We start from the raw sequence: 12,764 nt of genomic DNA, 5'->3' as shown, positions 1-12,764 counted from the left end.
CCTCGTCTGAGGACGCCTCCCCGGAGCGCCCACTGCCAAGGGTTTACCCAAAGGACAGGAAAATAATGCTGCGTTCCGGGGCATTCCGGGGCACACAGGCCACCAGGCCACCCGGAGCCGGGGTCTCAGCGACGGCGGGTGCGGTGGAGGAAGTTGAGGCTGGCTCACCCGGCTGCAGGGTGGGGGGTCGCCGCCGCGGCTGCGGGACGCGTCTCCGTGAGCGTGACAAGCTCCCGAAACACCCACAGGCCTGACCGCATGCGAGTCAAAATGCTTTTGCTCTATTTGTAGACACAGTTGAGATCAAAACTAAATTGATACGGACGCGCATTTGAAGGGGGGGGAGGCACCGACGTCCACGATGAGCTGACGAGCGAATCAACGCGTCTGAGCAGAGCAAGGGAACCAGAGAAACAGGTGGGATGTCGCGGGGCTTGCGTTCCTGGGAGGGGGAGGCAATGAACTATTCTGGGGTGAACTAATCACATTTATGGAGCGCTGGGAGCCAGCCGCCCGCCGCCTGCTGCCCCCCTCCCCAGGGCTGCTGCTGCCCCCGCCAGGAGGGACCGCAGGACGCGGCCCGCGGCAGCGCGGGAGACACAGGCACACAGCTGGACCCTGGCCACCGGGCCCAGTACATGCGGGGCCTGAGCGCCCTCGGGACGGCCGGTCACCGAGAGGAAGCACCGGCCACCGGCCTGCGCGGCCCCAACCCCGCGGCCTGGGGACATGGCGCCAGGACACCCAGCCCCCCATCCGGTGTCAGAGGAGCGGCCAGCCTGGCCCACCGCATTTGCCCCCACCCCACCCCCCACCCTCGCCCCCTCGCCCTCGCCCCCTCACCCCCCCTTAGCCCTCACTACCCCCTCACCACCCCCTCGCCCCACGCCCCTCGCCCTCCACTCATCCCCCACCCTCAGTCCCCCTCCCTCACCCCTCCAGCACCTAACCCGGGCCTTAGCCTCCGATTTGTGCTCAAAAGATAAGATTTTGGGATTTGCTGGCAGGCAAACAAGTGGATTTCTGTTGGTTTCCTACCTTCAGGTCCCTCTTTTCCACAACAGGTTCGGTCTCGGAGATTCGGGGGCGTTGAGGCCACCTGGTTTCCGGCTGGCAGGTGCCGAGCCCCGGGCTGTCGGCCGCGCGGAGGAAGGACACCACCTGCGACAGGTGCAGCCGGGCGGTCCCCGTGCTCGGCGGCGCCACCGGACTGACCAGCGACAGCGATCCAGTTCCACCCCATTCTCCGGGGGTTCCCAGGTCACGGCCCTGGGCCCCAGGACGCGGCCTCTGCAAGGACGGGGCGCAGCCCACCCACCCCGCAGAGTCAGGCGGCAGCGCCTCGGCCCGCACCTGCGACCTCGGTCAACAAGCTCCCGTTACCCCTTAACCGGTGCCCGAGGGTGATGGCACTGCCCGCGCCTGATGCTCTTCGCCCCCTGCTGCTGCGCCAGCGGCTGTGAGTCCCTCGGGGGACGCCTGCCGTGCACCTCACTGCTGCCCCGGCCCCTGGCACCCCTCCCGGTACCCCTCCTGGCACCCAGCACCCCTCTCGGCCCCCGGCCCCCGGCACCCAGCACCCCACCCAGCACCCCTCCTGGCACCCAGTCCCCAGCACCCAGCCCCCGCACCCCTCCCAGCACCTGGGCCCCGGGCCCCAGGCCCTGGCACCCAGCACCGGGCACCCCACCCAGCACCCTGCACCTCTCCCAGCACGGACGCCCCCCCCCGGCCCCCGAGCCCTGGCACCTACACCTGGCACCCCACCCAGCACCCCTCCCAGCCCCCAGCCCCCGGCCCCCGGCACCCCTCCCAGCCCCCAAGCACAGTGCCTGGCCAGTGGGAGGTGCTCAGGAAATACCTGTTTATTGTAACAAATTTTAAAAAGGAAGGAAAGAAAGGTGTGCGGGGTGGTGGGGGGGGAGACACCCAAGCCGGTCAGAAGGGAGGAAGGGGGAAACGAAAGAAATTTCTCTAATCTCGGTTTCTTCATCCATGAAAACGGGCCAATAATTGTGACAACTGTTAACTGTTCCCTCATTTGGGACTGAGCACGGGGGCGGGGGGGGCGTCCGCACGTCTGTGTCCCCGTAACCTGCGTGCTTCTCCGGGGTGAGCCCGCGGCCCGCTGGCAGGGAGCCGTCACCCCGCCCGAGCGCCCAAGCCGGGGACCCCACCAGGGGTGGCAGCGCCACACCCAGCCCACCATCCCCAGGCCCCTGCGCCGCCCCTGGCAGCCCCGCGGCGACCCCAACCCTGACCCCGACAGAGGGGAGCGCCCCGGGGGGAGGGACCCCGGGACCAGGGAGGAACCAGAACCCCAGAACCGCGCTGCCCTTCGGTAGGAAGAAAGCGCCAGGCCAGGGCCCCCCACACTGAGCTGGGGCCCCCAGGGCATCGCGGGGCCAGGCTCTCCCGGAAGCGAGCTCGGCTGCCTCAGTGTCCCGGAGGCCTTTCAGGCCCGGGGTCCTGGCGCCACCCCAGCCCGCCCAGCCCACCCGCCCTAGGCCGCCAGAGCTGGGGACACAACTGTCCCTAATGTACTGGACAGACGTCCCTCCCTATTGATGGCCGGCTTTGCCCTTGGCCAAGCTAGACTACCTTCCCAGTGTTCACAGCAGGTAACAGCACGGTAGGTCGGTCCCCTCCCAGGCCTGGGGAAAGATCCGGATGTTCCAGAAATTGAGATTCGTTGCGAGGGTGTTGGTTCTGTTTCGACGCGACTGGGCCCCGGGGTGCCCCGGTGGGTGATCAGACTTTCCAGATGTGTCTGTTACCATTTGAATGGGTGCCCGGAGTCAGGCTCCTTGCCCTGCCTGGTGTGGGTGGGCCTCACCGCAGCAGTTGAAGGCCTGAGGGGAAGAAGAAGACTGCGGGAGAGGGACCTGCTCCTGCCTGGCCGCCGAGGCTCCTTCCGTGGCCCCGCTGTGTGAGCCAGGTTCTTCTAGTGCTTTTACACACCTGAGCACACGCCCCGTTGGTTCCGGTCCCCCGCGGAGCCGACCCAGGCACCTGCCCGGGGCAATTGGTGGAGAAGTGGGCTGCGGCCCCAGCCGTGGTCCTGGGTCCCTCCCCGAGGCGTGTGTCCCCACCTCCGCAGCCCCAGGCTTCGCCCCTCCCTCCCACGCCTGCTCTGTGCAGACGGCCCCTCCTCCCCGTTCCTGGGGTGTCTCCTCCTGCCCAACACTTTGCCCACACCTGCCGAGCCGGGTGCCTGCCGGGATCGTCCTCTCGGTTGCTCAGAGCCCTGCAGGAGCCGTGAGTCCCAGGCCCCCTCCACCCCCCAGCAGGGCGTGATCCTCCCACTGGGCCCCTCCGCCTCTCTGGCCTCCCGGCTCCCGTACAGGCCACGCGGCATCACCGTATTTAGCACGTGGCTCTTCACCCGCGTCTGTTGCCACCAGGCCCAGCGGCTTGGGAGCAGGGCCGGCGCCCTCCTTGAGTCTGCATCCCCGACCGCACACGGTGTCCTGCGCAGAGCCAGACGTCACGATCCACCTGTCGGCTCAGCGACGGAGCCCTGACTAGCAGGGTGAGGACCTCGGGCCAGGCGGTGCTCCCCTGCTACCCGGAGCACTTCTGCCTGGACTCAGGATGCGGCGGTCCAGCCAACGCAATGGACTCACCGAACTCTTGGGGGGATTATGTGACCAACTCTTCGAAAATAATGGCAGGAAAAGAGCGAACGGGAAAGTGCGGATCGCCCGGCTGCAGCGGGGTGCACGGGTGTCGTGGGTCGAACTGCAGATCCCAGAAAGGCAGCTCCTGCGGCTGTGACCTTGCTTGGAATCAGGGTCTTCGCGGGCGCGATCAGAGTAGGATGAGATCGCACTGGGCTGGGGGGCCCTGGCCCCGGCGTGACTGCTGTGACGGCAGAGGCAGGAGTCAGATCGCGTGTGTCCGGGCAGGGGCAAGCCCAGAGTGGAGAGAGGGGGCAGGGAGCACGTGCCCCCCAGAGCCTTCGAAGGAACCAAAGCCACGGACTGCTCGACTGCCAACCCTCAGCGTCCCGGGCTGCGGGCCAGAGCTGTGCGTTGCCCTGAGGCCCGGGTGTGCGGCGGTTCTCCGGCCCGAGGAGACGCACGCAGCAGCGCAGGTGGTTCTTTAGTGCACACGTGGAAGGCGGGTGGGCTAACCCGGGTGGGTCCAGGCCTCAGAACCGCAGTGACCATGACTGGCCGCCCCTCGTGGAGCCCCGGTGTCGTGAACCCCGTGGCCCCGCGGGGAGCCTCCTCACAGTCTGGGAGGGACGCTCGGCGACCGTGTCCATCTCACGGACTGAGGACCCCAGGGCTCGGCAGGGGGCGTGAGTAGCCCAAGCCCGAGCCCAGGCCGGCCACCCGCAGCACCCACGGCCACAGCTGCGCTTCCCGCTTTCCCAGTGTCCACGCGGTTCGCTGCCCTCCCCGCAGCCCCCCACCCCAGAGGCGGCCTGTGTTGGGCTGGAAGGACGCCGACCCCCCCCCCCCCGTACCCCCCTGTGCAGGGCCTGAGCCTGCCCTGGGGATCCGCCCGTGGGCGCTCAGAGGACCGGCTGCTCAGCTTCACTCTTTGGACAAAAGTCCCTGAAAGCGCACAAGCAGCCGCCCGGCGCGGGCAGGGGGCATCGGTGCGCGGTCCTCTGGGGGTCGGGGCGCCTCCGGCCGCCAGACACGGCCCTGCCCCGCTCGTGGCCCAGACGCCGCCTCCCCTTTGCCTGCAGGCAGGTGCCCTCCACACCGAGAGCCGTCTTGCAGGAAAGAATCCCGGCAGTCTGGTGGCAAAGGCCGAGTTTAGTGGGCACCCTGTTCCTGGACGCCAGAGGGGCTTCGGGGGCCAGGCAGCCAGTCCATCCCGGCTGGGCTCGGGGTGCTGGCACGTCCTGGCCGGGTCCCGGGGAGCCTCTCCACGCCCCCCGTGCTCTACGCCACGGGAACCACGGCTGCCACCCGCCTTCCAGGTACTGTGAGCTTTCATGAGACACGGGCAAGACCCGGATACTTGGGAACCACTTTTCCCATAGTAATAAAAAATTAAAAAAAATTAAAAAACACTTTTATCACATGCACTCTCCTGGGCTTGGAGACGCCAAGTGTGTCTTGACCCTTTTCCTGTTTGACTGCCTGAGCCTGGCAGACCTCACAGCGGGTGGCACGAGAGCTACGAGCCCCCGCGCCCCACCTGCAGTGCCCCGGAGCCAGGGGCCAGCACAGACCTGCGCACAACCCTCGCACACGCACACACACACCCCCCCCCCACGTGTCCCGAGCCCTCCCTCCCGACCTCGCCAGCATCAGCATTCCAGAGGAAGGGAGGAAAATCGAAGTAGCCAACTAATGCTACTGGATTGCGGGGATCACGGGTATTTTTAGTTTCCTTCTTCGCATTTTTCGCAGTTTCATTAGAATATTTCCACCCCGACCCAGAGATCTTCCCTGACACGACAGTTATAAAGACTAAATAAGGCAATGCTCGTAAGAGGCTCAGCCCAGCACCAGCCACCAAGGCTGGGCTCCCCCCAAAAGCAGCAGCCAGCTTGTAGGGACTTCCCGCTCACGGGCTCCTCCGGATGCTCGGTGCCGCTTCCAAGCTCACAACTCCCTTGATGCAGATTTATTCCCCGCCTTATGGATCGGAAACCGGAGGCTCAGCCGCTTTAGACAGCTGGCCCCGAGGGATTCAGGCAGCGGCCGGCCAGGGCCGGCATCGCCCCACAGGCGGCGGTCACCCGGCTCAGGACCCGGTGGGCGGGCCTCAGTGCACAGCCCGCGTCCACACAGGCTGGCCCCTGCCCCACGGAGAGCTCCCGGGGCCTCGGGGAAGGGCGGCCAGTATCGCGGCCCTCGGCCCTGACCCTGGCTCCCTGGTCCCCCTGGAGGCTGTAAAGCAGACATCAGCCCCTGACCCCAGCAGGTGTTTCCCCTGAGGGGGGGGAGAGACTCAGGAGGAGCCTGGGGCCTGACAGGTGCAGGCGGCAGCTGCCCCCTCCCAGGACTCAGGACCAGCCAGGGGCCTGACAGGTGCGGGGGCCCCTCCCCAGCGTGATTGGCAGGACGCGGGGCCCTAGGGCCGGCCTGGGACAAGAGGCTGCCTGTGGCAGGTGCGCAGCAGCTCCCCCATGGCTGTGGGGGCCTCCTGCCCCCGGGACCGGGATGAGGACCCAGGAGACCCCACGTTACCACAGAGCCCTCCACCTGGGAAGCCACGGGGAGAGTTTTTAGAGTTTTCCTTTTTTTTTAATTTGTATAATGGCTAAAACACCTGTTCTTCTCATCTCTAAGAAAGAAGTTTTTGGGTCAAATGGAGTATTTTGAACTCCTTGGCAGTGGGGGTTAGGAGTGGGCAAGGTGTGTCTTAGGAGTCATTCTCCCATTCGTTCATTCATTCATTCATTCATTTACTCAACCTTGCGCATGCCAGGTGCTATCCTCAGAATCAGGACTACGGCTGTGAATTAAGAACTTCTCCCATCCCCACAGAGCGTGGTCTCCAGGAAACCCAAACCCGGACCACGAGCACCCAAAACAATCAGATCATCATAATTCTCCTAAGTACTTTGGGGACCATTTTTTCAATGACACGTTCCCAAGTGAAAGTGGCGCTTTCCTGCCTCGGGGGGAGGAGCTGGTGTTCTGGAAAATGCCAATGGGTACATGTGAGGCACACGGTGGGTGCTGGGGGGAAAGTGCGGGCCGGGCTGGGGCGGGTGCAGCTAATCTCGGTACCAGTCGTCGCATCCTATACTTTAGCAGGCGTCGACCAGGACCCGTCTGCGGGGCTTGAAACGGGTAAACAAGCTTTTCCACCCAAACGTTCCTTTGCTCATAAATACGTTTTTCTCAGACGTAGTTAGAGCTGTGCACGTCCTCACTCCGCCGCCAGTCCGCACGCACTGCCTCCCCCAGAGGAGGTGGACATCTGCTGTACCCCAAAGTCAGAAGCACGAGTCCAATGGCACAGAAAAGTCACGGACGATACTGGTGAGTTGGGTCAACCTGCAAGGAGTGTACGTGCCGACGATGTCGCGGCTGCGGAACCTGGGGCCCGACCAGTGCTGCCGACGTAACCGCCAACCGACACACTGCAGGGCAGGCCGGGTGTCCCAGTCGGCCCAGCGGCCACGCAGCCCCGGCCACCCGAGCAGGTGCGTGCCGACGGCCGCCTGCATCTCCCTGGCACCCCCGAGACGGCGGGCGGGCACCAGGAGGGACTCCTGCCTCCGGGGAAGATGCAGACAGACCCCAAGAGCGTGGGACTCTCGCCGGGCAGCCCGCCCCCACCCGCACCCTCCCGCTGCCCGTGGGGCCCCGAACTTGGGGAGGAAACACACGCAGGACCCCGCTTTCCACTGTGGGCTTGGGTGGCTCCTCCTGGCTGACCTCCTGCCCCAGGTCTTGTTCGGACTCCGCGTCACTCCTCACAACAAGTCAGCCTCCATGTCATCATAGGAGCCGTGCAACCCACCGCCAGGGCCGCAGGGAGCTCGGCGGGTGTGAAGCCCCCGCGTGTCCCTCAACCAGGCCTGGGCGCGGCGGTGAGGGCGTCCCCAGGGACAGTGTGCTGGGCCTGGTGTCCCCGGGGCGTGCCACCCTGTGGCCCCGAAACCTCCTGCCCTCCCGCCCTGGGGGGGCCTGCAGGATTCACAGGCCCTCGTCGCCCAGAAGACGAGCCCACAGCCCCCGGGGCCCCAGAGGCCTTCCTGTGCCCATGGCCAGCGTCCGGCCCGGCCCCCAGCCCACCCACAGGTGCAGCCTGGAGCCGGCCCGCTCCGCCCCTGCCCCGCGCCCACGCGTCCCAGCCTCACTCAGCCGCCACCGCGCCACAGTGGCCACCGCGGCCCTGGGCACCGGAAAGGGAACGAGCGCTCCTGCACCGCTCGTGTCTCCCTGTGTCCTGTGCAGCCCGGGGCTTCGGCCTCTGCTCGCAGCAGCCTCAGCTCGGGGCAACCCTGCACATCCCCCGGCTCCCAGGGACGCCCTGGAGCTGCCGCCCGTCCTCCCCCTCCACATCCCCCCCCCACCCACCCCCCCCCCCCCCGTCCTCCCTCCAGAAGCGAGGACCCGCTTCAGGGTGCAGCCTGAGCCTCCGGCCACTGGCCACCTGGAGGCAGGCACAACCACCGCCACCCCCCACACCTGCCACAGGTGGCAGCCCAGCCCCGGAGCCCCCCTCCAGGCCACGACCCGTGTGTCATCCCCCTGAGGTGACAGGAGGTCACGGGCTGCAGAGCCGAGCCAGGGGCCCTTTGCGACAAGCACCCTGCCCGCCACCACCCGCTGTGTCCTGCCCTCGGGCGGCCTCTGGGGCCGCAGCTCCGGGAGGCGAGGAGACCCCAAGGCTGGCACCTCGGCCTGAGTGGGCTCCGACGGTGACCTCTGTCCCCCACGGGATGCCCCCAGCGCCGGCGGCCTGGGAGCTGGAAACCACCTGCCCCTGATGTGCCACACCTGCCGCTGCCTCCGGAACCTCGGGCGGCGACTGCATCCCGGCCCCGCGGCCTTGACCTTGACGGGTGCGCAGAGCCTCGTGGGTGAGGGCCGAGGGTGCCGAGGCTGTCCTGGAGTCAGGGTCTCCGGGGCTCCCATGGGCCCAGCCCGCGTGCATCGCCCCGCACACTCACGGCCTCGCCACTGGGGATCCCAGCCCGAGTGCTGGAGACGAGGACAGGCACCGACCCCAGCTCTCCCTTCTGCCCTCGTATTTTCTAGATCCGACTAGACGGAAACTGCTAACATTCGAATCATATACAAACGTGTGAGAAAGTAACCCCGAGAGCAAGACAGAAGGACCCGGAACACCCAAACACATTTTGATGGTTTTTTTTTTTTTTTCTATTTTCAACCTTAGTTACTCTGCTTAATTTGCTCTGTTTTTAGGATTTTTCTCCAAGCTAAGTAATAATTGCTTTTAGCTAATCCCAAAACCTAATTTGGAACTAGCTTTTAAGCAGAATTGCTATTCGCACTGGTTCTGCCACTGAACTGAACAAACAGCAGCTGGGCCGGGCGTTAGAGCTCCTCAGCGTGAACAAACCCACGCGAGGCCTTGGCGTGCAGCCCCGGCATTCCTAACGTCCCCACACCCCCTCCACCCCTTGGCCTTGTCACTTGGTCCCTTACTTCCGGTACACAGCACCTGGCTTCGTGCACTCTCTATGCTTTAAACTTCTTGTAACCACAAATGTCATTCTTTCCCATCAGAATCCGCGTATGGCAAGAAAAGCTCACCCTGAGTCCCTCTAACATGTGCCCAGTACTGCTGCCTCTAATTTGGTGACACCCGGTGACACCCGTCCTCCGTTACAACCTTCAAGATCATGCCAGCCATGCATCGATCACACCACCTCACACTCATGAGGATGTGGAGCAACCACAGCTCTCACGCGTTGGTGGTGGGAGCCCGTAACGGCGCAGCCACCCCGGGCGCAGGCTGGTGGTGTCTTAGGAAACCAAACATACTCTTACCATACAGTCCAGTCGTGCTCTCGAGCACTGACTCGGTTGGGTTGGGAACGTTCATCCACACAAACACCCCCACGCAAATGCTTACAGCAACCTCTACGCGATCGCCAACACTTGGGAGCAATCAAGACGTCAGGGACTGGATACATGAACATGCACACATCTCTTCATCGATGAAAAGAGCTATGAAGGCTCAAAAAGACACACAGGGGCCTTAAACGCCTAGTGCCAAGTGGAAGAAGTCAGATGTACTGCGTGATTCCACCTCCGTGACGTCTGGAAGAAGCCACACAATAGAGGTCGTGGAAGATCAGTGGCTGAGGGGTTGGGTGTGGGAGATGGGGAGGGAGAGCACACAAGGCTTTAGGGTGATGAAACCCTTCGGGGGGCGCCTGGGGGCTCAGTAGGTACAGCACGCAGCTCTGGGTCCTGCACCGGAGCCCCACGTTGGGAGTAGAGTTTGGTTAAAAAGAAAGAATGAAAGAATGGAAGGAAGGAAGGAAGGAAGGAAGGAAGGAAGGAAGGAAGGAAGGAGGAAGGGAGGGAGGAGGGAAGGAAGGGAAGGGAAGGCAGGGGCAGGCAGGCAGGAAGCAGGAAGCAGGGCGGGCGGGAAGGGGGGAGGCGGGCCGCCCGGCCCCTGTGCTGTGACATGTGCTCCGCCGTCGTGCTCCGTTCTCGAGGGCACGACACACCCACCGTGCCCTTCACGCACCCTCTAGATTTGGAGACTCCATGAGCCATTCCAGGCCTGCGACTGCCCCAGGACCCAACAGCACCGCGGGCTGGAGCGGCAGGATGACCCTCGGGGACTTGCGCACCCGGGGTGAGGGGTGCCTAGGTCCTGATGGCGCGGCGGAGACACGGGCCAGTCCGCCCCCGCACAGGGTGTGCTGCTGCCGTGGGACCCGCTCGCTCGCTCTTCCTCTGCCCCTGCCCACCCTGCGCTCTCCCTCTTTAAGAAGAAAAGATCTTTAAAAAAAAAAATTCAAAGTGAATTGCCCACGAAAATAAACAAAGGGCTGATAAATCAATCGGCCCCCGACCGGGGTGAGCCGCGGGTAGAGCCCCAGGGTTCCAGGGGGAGCGCTGACCGCCCGGGGGGACAGCCGAGGGCTCCGTTCCTCCCCGTTCCCCCCCCCCCCGCCCCGTGCCTTCCTCCTCTGACCTCACTGGGGGGCACTTCACAGCCTGTCGCCTCTTGTAAGTCTGAGACCCTGATGGGAACGTGTGGCCCCATGCGCCAGTCGCAGGGCAGACTCCACAGAACGTGCCTCTACTTCCCCAGCGAGCACTTCGTCGCACCACAGGGGTCCCCATGGGCTCACGCCAGCGGGTTCCTGCCTGCGGGACCGTGGGCCTGGCGGCCGTGAGCCCGCCCCGTGGGTCCCTGGGTCTCAGCCTCGTGGTGCCCCGTCTCAAGCTGTCCCTCTCCTCTGAGTCCCGTGGGCTGCGAGGCCCAGGCCCATGACTGACCTATTGTTCTCCGTGGGAGGAGGGGAGAGGCCTCGGCGGTGCCCAGCACAGGCCGGACGGCCGCAGCCCTGGAATTCCTGCGGGTGCACCGGCCGCGGGGGCTCCTCGCTGCCACAACCGGGTCACAAGCCTGACAAGGCGGCGGGTGTGGCCGGCCCTCCCCGGGCCGCCGAGCCCGATCCGTCCCCTGGCTCCCGCGGGGCCTCGGCCTCCAGGAATTTGGGCCGAGTGGCAGAGACGTCGCCGGCGGAGACAGCCACCACCGCCGTCCTCCCCGGGCCGTCTTGTGATTCGGAGCGGGCTCTGCTCCACTTTTTAAAAAGGGGAGCACATCCATGCAGCAGGCGCACACACACGGGACGGAGCCGGGGCCCGCGGGAGGCCGGGCGAGCGGCCGTCGGTAAGCAGCCGTCGCGGCCGTCCAGGCGGGCACCGGCCGGGGGACGGGCACAGGACGCGGGCTGCCGAGCATCCCGGCGGGAGGTCAGAGGAGCCTCGAGGACGCCGGGGCTCGGCCACCTGGCAGAGGGCCCGGGGGACCGCTGCGTCCTCGCGCCCAGCCACCACGCCCCACACCAGGCCCTCCGAACCCCGAGCCCGCTCCTGCTGAGGAGGGCAGGCTTGTCCCCTGAGGGCCCAGCTCCTCGTGGGGCGTCACAGGGGACCAGGGCCCCAACGCCGCTGCTGTAGGACGCCAGTGAGACGACTGCAGGAGGCGCGGCGTGGGCACTGGGGCCGGGGCCTCCCTTGCTTTGCACCGACCTCCCCTCCCGCTGATGCTCTGTTCCCTGGAGGGGCAGCCCCTCTGTACCCCCGCCTGGAAACGTGTGTTCCTTCCGAGGACAGGACGTCAGGGACCCCCATGCTCCAGGTGCCATCAGCTCCTGTACCAAGATTGTCAGGCGCACTTATGTCCTCCAGGTTTTACGCAGCCCCCGTGGGAGACCAGGGCTTGCTCATGACCACATGTGGTCGTGTACCTGTGCACACGGAGGCTCAGCACCTGCACCCCCCCCCACTACTCATCACAAGCGCCCCCTGCAACCCGTCCCCAATTCCCCTCCCCTCTGGTCCCATAACCCATCCCCAATTCCCTTCCCCTCTGGTCCCATAACCAATCCCCAATTCCCTTCCCCTCTGGTCCCATAACCAATCCCCAATTCCCTTCCCCTCTGGTCCCATAACCTGTCCCCAATTCCTTCCCCTCTGGTCCCATAACCTGTCCCCAATTCCCCTCCCCTCTGGTCCCATAACCCGTCCCCAATTCCTTCCCCTCTGGTCCCATAACCCGTCCCCAATTCCTTCCCCTCTGGTCCCATAACCCATTCCCAATTCCCCTCCCCTCTGCTCGCCAGCAGTTCCTTCTCCAGAGTTGAGTCTATTTCCTGATTTCTCTCTCTCTCTTTTCCCCCCTTTGCTCATGTATTTTTTCTTAAATTCCACGCACGGGGGAAGCCGGGTGCTATTAGTGTCCCTTACTTCTTCGGCTTCCACTGTGCTCTCCAGCGCCATCCGCACTGCTGCCCACGGCCACATCTCACCCTCTCCAGGGCTCCGGGACGTCCCGCTGGAGGTGTACCCCCCCTTCTCTGTCCCCTCGTCAGCTGATGGACGCTCCCTGGCGTATTTTCTTAAAAGGTTCACTGTGTGCCCCAAGCCTTGTCTTCCCTGTGCTGGAGACACCACGATGGCTCCCTTGTGAGACTGTTTGGTGGTTAACCGGGGAGAGGCTTGGCAGGGCCACGTGATCCATTCCTATCATCAGTCATTGCTCATGAGACACACGACCCGGCTCTAGGCCGGAGAAACACTAAAAGCCGTGAGGGGGGAGGGTGTCCTTCCTACACTTGT

At 64.9% G+C, this 12,764-nt stretch overlaps 1 protein-coding gene across 2 annotated transcripts in view; it reads left to right on the top strand.

The window, feature by feature from the left end:
- Positions 1-10,948: 10,948 nt before the first annotated feature.
- Positions 10,949-12,764, top strand: part of SERPINE3 (serpin family E member 3) — a 32,645-nt gene continuing 30,829 nt past the window's right edge. For both annotated transcript variants that reach the window (XM_049099553.1, XM_049099554.1), the window contains exon 1: positions 10,949-11,313. The gene's annotated coding sequence lies outside the window, so the exon portion shown is untranslated. The remainder of the gene's footprint in view (positions 11,314-12,764) is intronic.

This window comes from Canis lupus, chromosome 22 (genome assembly GCF_003254725.2).
Source record: "Canis lupus dingo isolate Sandy chromosome 22, ASM325472v2, whole genome shotgun sequence".
In the NCBI taxonomy this organism is placed as follows: Eukaryota; Metazoa; Chordata; class Mammalia; order Carnivora; family Canidae; genus Canis; species Canis lupus.
Note: the sequence above shows the minus strand (reverse complement) of the source record. Positions and strands in the feature narration are given on the sequence as shown.